Here is an 11,207-nt window from a genome sequence, read left to right as displayed (position 1 = left end):
AATGCATATTTATTTTAATATTTCATTTGAGGTGAAACAAAGCTTATGAGCGAGCGGTTTATCTACTTGGAAGTGCTCACTCAATTGCGGAAAAAAGATAAACTGTTGTTAGATTGATTACAGAAAACCATCTAAATGCAGTTGAGGCCAAACTAATCAACTAAATCTAATTAACAAAAATGAACACATAACTCTATATTTTCATGTTTTATGTAGCAAATTAGCTCAAAATTAATATTAATAATCAATCATAACTTGTAATAATTAATTATGAATATTTGGATCAGTTAATAGAATTCATTTAATGTAGTACAATTAATATTACAATCAATCAACCTGTTTGTCCCGTGAACACTCAGTTATAATTGTTTATTAATTTAAGAAATGTTCCGGTGGAGGGAAATGTCTTTCTTACTGTACAGTACTACTAAGAGCCTGTGGTCAAAATCTAAAACGTAAAATAAACTTTGTCGCAAGCAGAGAATCAGAACCAAATACGTATTGTGCACACGTTTTATTTACTAAATCACAAACATAACTATCTCTAAAAACACAACATACTTACATACACATACTTGGGTAAAATGGTAAGTGACAGAATAAAACAGGACACAGGAAATGGAACTATAGAAAAGATCCATTTAACTATGAAAAGAACCATCAGCTTATCATTTTCAGAGCACCTCTTTAAATGTATACTTGCATGGCCTTTGCAGTGAAAACATTTCGTGAAGTTCCTGAAGAAAGATTTTGATGGTTCCATGAGTCTTAATCGATTTCTTCGGCGTTGAATGAAGAAATGTTGATGAACTTGAATGGTTTGTTTGACTCTGTTCTGGTTGAAAGTTCTCTCTCTCTCCATGAGCACATGGCTGGAGCGCAGATGGTGGCTTGCCAGCCCTGGCCCGGAGAGGCCACGCAGAGCAACCAGGAGAAGGGAGGAAGTCGGAAGAGTTGATGGTTGGAGTTGCGATGGACTTCTGCATTGAATGAAGAAGTTGTGCCAAACTCCTGATGTTGTCCTTGATTATGTTGTGGTTGAGAGTCCTCTCTCTCTCCTGAATGAGCACATGGCTGGTTGTGAGTCAAGGCCTGCTGCCCTGGGGCCTGGTGCGGCCACACAGGACAGCTATGCAAACGTACTGAGAAGGCCCAGGAGAGGGAAGGGTTTGTGTAGAGGCCATTTAAAGTCTGAGAAAAGACCCACCTCTCAGGGTTGGCTCGACTAATAAGAAAGGGGGAATTTCCAAGCGGGAAATTCCTCTGTTGGGAGGATTTATGGCTCTGTCTCAAGTGTGGTTAGACATAGCTGTTTGTGTCCATTTATCAGGCAAGTGATTGGCTAAGGACAAAAAAGCAGTAAAATATACTGAAATTTCAAATCTAAACATGTTAATAAAAACAAATTACTACTAATAATAATAATAATAATAGATTTTATTTGTATTGCACTTTACATTTGGAACAAATCTCAAAGTGCTACAGTTAAGATCCTTTAAGGATGATAAAATACAAATAGATTTAATAGTTAAAAGTCATAGGTTCTCCTAAAAATAAATGTTTTTAGTCCTTTTTTAAAAGTCTCAATAGTTGGATGTGCCCTCAGATGGTCGGGGAGGGCATTCCAAATCCGAGGACCGGCAGAACAGAAACCCCGATCACCCATAGTGCTGAGCTTAGTCCTGGGGAGAAGGAGGCGGTTTGAGTTTGTTGAACGGAGGGATTGAGTTGTAGTTGAAGGTGTGAGTAGTTCTTTCAGATACGGGGGGGCATTTCCATAGATGCACTGGTGGGTTAGAAGGGAGACCTTATATTCAATCCTGGCGGAAACAGGAAGCCAGTGAAGTGAATGGAGAATGGGTGTGATGTGGTCGTATTTTCGAACTCTCATCAGGATCCTTGTAGCACTGTTCTGAACATACTGCAGTCTCTGCAAGCTTTTGTTAGGGATCCCGATGAGAAGTGCGTTACAGTAATCCAGTCTGGAGGAGAGAAAGGCGTGGACCAGTTTTTCAGCATCTGATAAGGTGAGTGTGGGACGGAGTTTTGCAATATTTCTGAGATGGTAGAAAGAAGTCTTGCAGAGGTTTTTGATATGGGCTTCGAAGCTGGGTTGTGGATCAAATCTTACACCAAGATTGGTGACAGTTGTGGACAGTTCTGTACTATTAGTACTCTTATAAAATTCAATCAGGCAATCATACATTTCACAATTTTTTATTTATATATGATTGTCAAGAATTCAGAAGTGTGTATATTTATATAGCCTACACTACACTACACAGAAATAACATACAATTAAATTATGCTTATTTTAAATGTATTGTGCAGGCTAGGAATACAAAAATATAGGCTTTTAATAATATTTCAGTGCGCAAAACTATGAAAATATGAAACGCTTCAAAACAGAGCGCACAAAGCGCGTATGCGCATCGCGGGTGCAGAATGATGTGCTCAAAGCAACATGGAGTCACAGTGCGCTGCACAAGTGCACATTTAAAAGTTCATGGCACAAAGCGAAGAAATGTCGAGCGCACAAATCCTAGTGTCTATCTGTCCAACAGTTTATTGACCATTTGTTTCTTCACAGTTTTAAATTCCAGTTATTGTGTGTTTGATGCCGATTTAGTCCTTGTGATGTGTGATCTAACAGGCACACGGTAGCGAGTCGTTTAAAAACAGCAACAAACTCCAACAAAATAAAGTCATTTTATGCAAATTCACAGCCTTTTCTCTACAGATCAAGCATTATAATGTGAATATCATATTGGAGACAGTTTTACCGTGCATGTATGCTGCTGTAACCGGAAGAGGCACGCGCGCTGTTTGAATACTGAATGGAGAATGATTGACAGCCGCAGAGGAGGGAAAACGAGTTTTCGTAAACTTTACCGTGCATGTATGCTGCTGTAACCGGAAGAGGCACGCGCGCTGTTTGAATACTGAATGGAGAATGATTGACAGCCGCAGAGGAGGGAAAACACGAGTTTTCGTAAACTTTAATGATGTAAATAGACTTCTGTCCCTCACATTAAGCTATGAAATAGGCTTCAGATGAATTTATCACCCAAACTGACGTGAAAAAAGCGGGAGGCGCCGAAAAGCGCGCTGTTTGCATCCCTGTACTTGGAAAGGAAGGAAAAATGCATTTTTTGGCCATCTGTAACCATGGTGACGTGCCGCCCGGTGTGGCCCTGTTGCGCGGGGACGGCTATTGCCGTTCCGTCCCGGGTTACCATGTGAGATGCCATTTGAACTGCGTTTCTATTATTTACACACTTTATGAAATTTCAATGTTTTCAATCTAATGTTTTACAAGTCTTGACTCTTTGTGATGTAGTCATACAAATAACAAACCATTTGCATAACTTTAACACAAGTTTTTATTTCTCAAATAATAAGCCAATTTTGCCGAAAAGTGAGCTAATATCACAAACTATACATAATATAATATCTGTTTTTAACCTAGCCATTATAAATAAATAAAATAATGTTATTTTTTAATTGCATCTATGTTGATTATATGAAAAGTGAACAGCATGAGCAGGGCTATACGCAGGATTTTCTAAATACAGAGGTCCTTGCAATAGTGATCCTGCTATAGGGGTTCGTGGGCATGCCCCCCTGAGAAATTTTTTATTTTCCTCATTTACACATGTGCATTTTAAGGTGTTTAAAAAAAAATAAAAAAATAAAGGATAACAGTAGCAGTGGCATAAATTATTTGTCAAGGAGATAACAGATTCTTAAACATGAGAATCAGTTTAAATGCTGCAATGAATGATCCACACAACAAAATGGAAATGCAGAATGTTTATGCTTATTGTTGACAAAACACAATCACATACTCGAAACGGGAATGGCCTTAAATTAGAAATGATTCAAGGATTATTTTGCATATATGTTTCATTTCAAACAAATCTGCCAATGCAATACTTCTGTGTCCAGAGGCAAATGAGCAATTTATATGAGCATCAAAGATTGGTTTCAGCAACTTGGTTTTGGACTAATCTGTTCAATTAACGGTTCAATTGTTCACTCATGAAGACAGTCACTTGTCGCCACCTACTGGCTTAATGACGCAAGTTGCGCAAACACTCCCAATGCTGATACTGGTGAAATAAGGACCATATACAAATATTAATATTTATACAATACTACTATTATGGCATTATAATTAATAGGTGCTTGTGTTGTTAAATTGAGCTTAGCCTATATTTTCCACTGTAAATAACAAAGAACATTTATATGTGTTAAATAAGAATACATTGTAATAATGTTAATCACATGAGCACAGTATGCAATACCTGCTCTTCCTCTCTCATCTCCATCACATTCTCTCTTTTTTCTTCTCACAGTCTCCTAAACTTTATACGTATATCTTATCTTCCCAAAGCTGAGCTTTGGTTGATACAGTCTTGGCAAACTGATTGTTTCTGTTACTCGTTTAATACTTTTACAGTTGTTTGGTTTAGCTACTTACATCTCGAAGGACAGACTCGCACTATATGACCGTTAACTGAAAGCGTGTCGTGAAGTGTTGCGCTTGAATTCGCGCTCGGCTCGCACCTTCTGTGAACATAAAGCCCTAAAGCCTACTTTGATTTGAATTTATAATAATTTATAATAATGAACATGAGAGCGCAAACATGTGAAAAACATGCGCTAAAGCAGCTCAGATGAATTCGGTTCTCGTGGCGATATGCAATATCATTGCAGCACCAAAGTAGAGTTAACATCAGGCAATTATTTCACAACCTTCACTTCAAAAAATTACTGAGGTCCTGACCTCGGGGACCTCAATGGTGGGTACGGCCCTAGGCATGAGTATGATAGGATCATTAGATGTGCAATATATCAGGAGACATATGGAGTGGGTCAGACATGATTTTGACCACTTCATTAAGTTTTGTTTTGTATAAAACCTTTCTTTATTTCTTTATTTTCGTTTTGTATAAATTGTATCTTAATTTTAATCAATGTTTCATCAACCAATTGCCCAGATTTAATAAATGAGAGGCAGATATAGCAGACAATCTAAACAGGACATGGAGGCGCCGGTGTGAAATTGCATTGCATGTGAACTGGAGCGCGTCTCATAAATGGACCGAAACTCAGCTTATAGGCTACTTCACAGGCATGATATCCTGCGTGAGCGGGAATGGAAAACCTGGAGTGGACTCGGAGCAGAGTGATTACAGAACGCTTAAGAGTGCAGTAGGAACGTGCTTTCGCTCCACTCCAGGCTTTGATCATATCCCCCTCAGCAGGGTGAATACACCTCATCTTTCCTTAATTTAAGACCTATTTAAACAGAAATTAAGACATTTATTACACTATATGAGAAATGTAAGCATATTTACGGCCTTAAAATTATGAAAAGTGAATTTAAGACATAAGGACAGGCGGGAACCCTGCAATTGACAGAAATCCGTCGTAGACTCGCTGCAATTAACGGAAATCCGTCATAGCGACGGAGTATTTTAATCCCTGAAGATGTCATTGTACAATTAAAACATCTTGTAAGTTTCAGAACTCAAAACTTCCTCGGTAGTGCAAAAACAACTTTTATTGAAACTAATCTCCGAAAACAACTCGTTTAGGATTTTGTCACATTATGACGTAATTGTGCAATGAAAGACCGCCTCTGCAGAATCAACGCCTACTTCTACATTATCTCATCTTTGGGCCCCACCCACTGGCGCATTAATGAGATAAGAAGGAGAGAAGAGAGATACAGGACCACTGGACTAATAACAACTGTAAGGATGCTCTGATCAGGATTTTTACAGCCGATACTCACTACCGATTTTTTGTCATCATTACGAATGGCCAATGCAGATCCTGTAGCAAATTAGCTCAAAAGGGAAATATATATTTGATTAATCATAATAGGTTATAATTAATAAAAAATATTTAGATCAGCTTAAAAGAGAAATATAAGCAGAATTAATTTACAAATCGACTCATCTGTTCGTCCACCAAACCGACTGTACAAACAATTCTTAAATGTATTCTCCCAGCCAAGAACAACTTTCTTACTATAGTACTAACAGTTCAAAAGCATGTAGCAAGATCAAACGTTTAAGTGACTTTGATTCGTGACTTTGATTCTTCACGGTTCGGTACGGTTCGGTGCGTACCCCGGTTTTGACTTCACGGTTCGGTACAGCAGGGGGGAGAAAACTAAACATAAAATTGCTTTTTTTTTTATTGAACAGATGTTTACTGAACAAATTATGTCTCTGTCTTTAAATTAATTAAGTTATAATTAAAAGTTTCTAATGCTGTAAACTATATAGAGAGCCATTACTTGCACATTACTATAATATTAAAGGTTAACAACAGAGCCAAAACTATGAGCCTAAATTCAGTTGCCATTTTTTTTTATATATATAATAATCAACACTCAAATAACAAATTGTATGCAAACATATATACTGCACATAAAGCAGTTTTTGCATTAACGTTAAACATACTGAATAAATCAGCCGTTTGAATGAATGACTCAATGACTCACTCATTAAGACGGTCGCCTGCGGCCACCTTCAGGCTGTTTAGTTTCAAAGTATCATTCTTTTCAACATTCCTTATTTGTATATTCAAAAAATATTTAAAACACTCTCATAATCTTATTTAATACAGTTGTCATTTTTCAATGTAAATTATTTAATTTGATTGGTAACAGCCAATTGTCTTATTATTGTAATTGAATGTATTGATCAAATTGAAGAATTTGAAATGAAAGATGGAGCATACAAAAATGCCCTTTATAAAGGTAAAAAAATGTATTCTGATAAGAGTGTTTTCCAACAGTGATGTAATGAAACATTGACAATTTAAGTTTGGAGGGCATTATGGGGTTAGAATTGTTGCATTATTCCAAATAAATAGATTAAGATCCACAAATAAATGTAAAGAGTTTCACAAAAAAATTATAAAACTCATAAATAAATAAAAGTGAGATTTGCAAATAAAAAAAGATATTTACGAATATGTTTTATGTCACCAACACAACGCTGCCTGGCATTTATTTGTGAACCGCTCTCTGTGCATTTGTAAATTGCTGCACACATTTGTGAATTGCTTCTTGTGCATTTATAAATCCCCTCATGCAACTGTAGATTTTGAAACACTTCTAGCGTCCACGTGCAGATAAATCCACAAATAAGTAGACTCCACCCACCGTTTACTCAAGCCAATCAGATAACGGCCACATTGAGCTGACCAATCGTAGCACGTTCTCGCTACAACCAATCACATTAGACTTTACACTCCGGGCGGTAACTGAATCTGATTCATTTTGAAGAAATTTGCACCTTTGAAATAGAGCTGTAATCTATGGGTGCTTCATTCTAATTGAAGTGTTTGTGTAGTTAAAACACCCTGTTTCCAAACGATTGTATATATATACACATATACACACATATATATATACAGTGCTATGCATAAGTTTAGACACCCATGCTAAAGCTGACTAAAAAGAGGAATAAAAAAATCATCTTTTGGAAATTGAACCTAATGCCTTAATTAAAAAAATTAGGAAAAATCCAACCTTTAAGGACACCAATTTTCTTTGTGAATGAATGATGTATCGTAAATAAATAAATGTTCTTCCTTAAAATACAGGGTGCATAAGTTTGGACACCCCTATGTTAAATTCCCATAGAGGCAGGCAGATGTTTATTTTTAAAGGCCAGTTACTTCATGGATCCAGGATACTATGCATCCTGATAAAGTTCCCTTGGCCTTTGGAATTAAAATAGCCCCACATCAAAATCTGCCTGCCTCTATGGGAATTTAACATAGGGGTGTCCAAACTTATGCACCCTGTATTTTAAGGAAGAACATTTATTTATTTACGATACATTATTCATTCACAAAGAAAATTGCTGTCCTTAAAGGGATAGTTCGCCCGAAAATGAAAATTCTGTCATCATTTACTCACCCTCAAGTTGTTTCAAACCTGTATGAATTTCTTTTTTCTGCTGAACACAAAAGAAGATATTTTGAAAAATGTCGGTAACCAAACAGTTGATGGACCCCATTGACTTCCATAGTAGGAAAAAAAAATACTATGGAAGTCAGTGGGGTCCATCAACTGTCTGATTACCGACATTTTTCAAAATATTTTCTTTTGTGTTCAGCAGAAAAAAGAAATTCATACAGGTTTGAAACAACTCGAGGGTGAGTAAATGATGACAGAATTTTCATTTTTAGGCGAACTATCCCTTTAAAGGTTGGATTTTTCCTAATTTTTTTAATTAAGGCATTAAGTTCAATTTCCAAAAGATGATTTTTTATTCCTCTTTTTAGTCAGCTTTAGCATGGGTGTCTAAACTTATGCATAGCACTGTATATATATATATATATATATATATATGAAGTCTAAGATATTTTATATATTTGCTGTCATGCAATATATGATGAAGTCTAATGGCTCGTTTCCACTGAGCAGTACGGTACGGTACGGTACAGTACGGTACGGTTCGGGTCTTTTAACCATGATCTGGCTAGCGTTTCCACTAGGGATGGGACGATTACCGGTTTCACTATAAACCACGATAAAATGTACTGACGGTTAGTATTATCGTTTAAAATTTAATTATCATTAAAACCGTATTTGATTATCGCGATTTTAATAATTCACTGTAAATCCTGTACAGCCAGCAACAGTCTGACGCAGGCGCAGCGTGCAATGTTTTTTTTTTTTCTTCGGGAAGGAATGGCGAAAGGCAGTGACCGTGCTCGGGAGATTTTTCAGCCTTTTAAGAGGACCAAATCTGAGGTGTGGTCATATTTTGGCTTTTACAAAAGTCCTGAGTGAAACTTAATCGAGGATGGTCACTACAATAAACACTTCAAATCTGCCGAGTCGTCTTGTGTGACCATCACCCACTGTTCATAGCGACCGCAAGGCAAGTTAACTTTGACCTAAATACCAAAACTACGTCTGGGAAATAACTTAATTGGGCACAAAATGTTGTTTTGAGCTGAAATATTTTCTCTCACTCACTTGAAATAAACGTGAAGTAAAACAATCGTCCAAAAACGGAGACGCAAGACGGCAAGTTGTATTTGAATGAAACGAGAGAGCGCGTCCGTTGCGATCAGGTTGCGATACATGGATGTGCGTTGTGTTATAATGCGTTGCTATTGACGACGGTCATTATAAGGAAGGAAATGCCACAGAATATAATCTTGCTTAAAAAAGTGCATATAGCTGCTTGTTTTATTTATTGTTTGTTGATTTTCAAATATTAAACTGTTTTTAGTGTGAGCATCAGTTCTTTTTGAACACTTTCATCTCGTTTTAACAAAACCGCGATAATATTGATTAATCACGATAATTTTTGGTCACTATAATCGTGATATGAAATTTTCATACCGTCCCATCCCTAGTTTCCACTGCCAACAGTACCCTTACTTGATAGGCGTGGTGTTTCGATCGACGTCATTTTCGCGCGAAGAGGAACATAGTAAACTACAATGGATGACATACAGCAGATCTTGTTATTGCTCCTCGACATGTTTGTCACAAGAAGACAAGCGCCGACATTAGGCATTTCTCAATATCAAGTAGCCTACGCAAAGTTTGTACTTGCCATGTGCAAACTACATGCAAATGGTACAGCGCGTTCTTAAAAGTGTCACTCCGCTCGCTCTGCTACTCCGGTTATCTCTGTTACTCTGTATGTACATTTTAAGCAACAAAAAAACGAAATATGTTATAAAACACCACTCTGCCCCTTTTCGTTTTCATTTAAATAAATTAAACATTATAGGGACACAAATGTGGTTCATGCGCAACGCATATTGATTATTCACTGCACGTTATACGTTATTCTATTTATAACAAAACGAAATTTAAAACACAACCCTAACGTTACCTCTTTTCGTTTAAATAAAAAAAAACAATTACACATATTCCAGGCAATATATGCATTTGTACAAATGTTGCAATAAACATCAGTGATAATCTTGTAATAAAAATCTTGTAATCTTTTTGTAAAATTTCAGTTTGATCAATAATAGCCAATATAAAAGTTTAAGTAAAAGGTACAAGAAGCTATACAATAAGAAATAAAGCAAACAATTCAGTCAAATATCCAAATGCAGCGCTCTAGTCTAACATTACAACAGTAAAGTTAAATACAAATAGCCTATAATATGAAACTAAACTTAGCCCTCAGCCAAAACGATTGACTGGGAACGAATTATATATTCACGAGACCAAAGATCGCCCGTTAGGTCTACACAAGACGAATTATATCTCATGTTTAACCACTATTGTCGGAGTCAGTGGAGAACGTCAGAAGAACTAGCCGAGGAAAGGCTCATCCAGCCGGGAAACATGAGCGCCGAGCGCCCGCTGATCGCATGGATCTCACAACCAAAAAAAAAAAAAATGTATCTTACCTTTATAAATAAACCACAGATTTGAGCTTTAAACAACTACATTCTCGCCTGAAAAACTCTTAAAATTACATTTCGTGACACAGTAACAGTAGTATTATATTAAACTGTATATTAAAAAATTGCGCTTCTTATGTTGTCATTCCCCTTGTAGAACGCGCAAGTGACGATTCTCTGTCAACCAATCAACGTCCTGCAGTGAGTCTAGCTCCACCTTTTAGTACCGTACCACTGTGCTAGGTACCCCAATGGAACGGTACCTAAAAAGTGGTACGGTACGGCATTTTGGTACCATTCACAACTTTTGATAGTGGAAACGCAAATAAATGCGTACCGTTCCGTACCGTACCGTACCGTACCGTACCGCTCAGTGGAAACGAGCCATAAGATATTTTATATATTTGCTGTCATGCAAGTTATTGTATGCCAGGGAGTTCTATCCGAAGGCAGATTTGATTTTCCCGTGTGAGTGTGTTTCATGTTATAAATCTTTCAGTTCTATCTGAAGATTTTAATCGACGCCTGATCTTTCTGAGTGGATGTTATCACAGTTTTGTGTGCCTATGGTGCGAACCGAGGACCTGTTGTTGACAGTCAAGGATCATAGCTCTCTAATCTCCATTTCAAGTTACAAATTGTGTCCGAATATGCTTCTTCCCAACGACGGACATGATTGATGCCCATCATGTTTAGGGATTCAACACCTGAAGGAGGCTCTGACTGATCCGTGTTTGCATTGTAGTATACTACCGTTGTCAGAGAGCCAGCTTCGCCTTGCTGAGTTAGACTCA

At 37.1% G+C, this 11,207-nt stretch overlaps 1 protein-coding gene across 1 annotated transcript in view; it reads right to left on the bottom strand.

The window, feature by feature from the left end:
• The window catches only part of fam199x (family with sequence similarity 199, X-linked), a 36,318-nt gene that overhangs the window by 12,671 nt on the left and 12,440 nt on the right, over positions 1 to 11,207 (bottom strand). The gene's annotated exons all lie outside the window — the stretch shown is intronic.

Source organism: Rutilus rutilus (assembly GCF_951802725.1).
Source record: "Rutilus rutilus genome assembly, chromosome: 14".
NCBI classification, from domain to species: Eukaryota; Metazoa; Chordata; class Actinopteri; order Cypriniformes; family Leuciscidae; genus Rutilus; species Rutilus rutilus.
The sequence above is the reverse complement of the archived record's forward strand: the minus strand, read 5'-3'. Positions and strand labels throughout refer to the sequence as shown.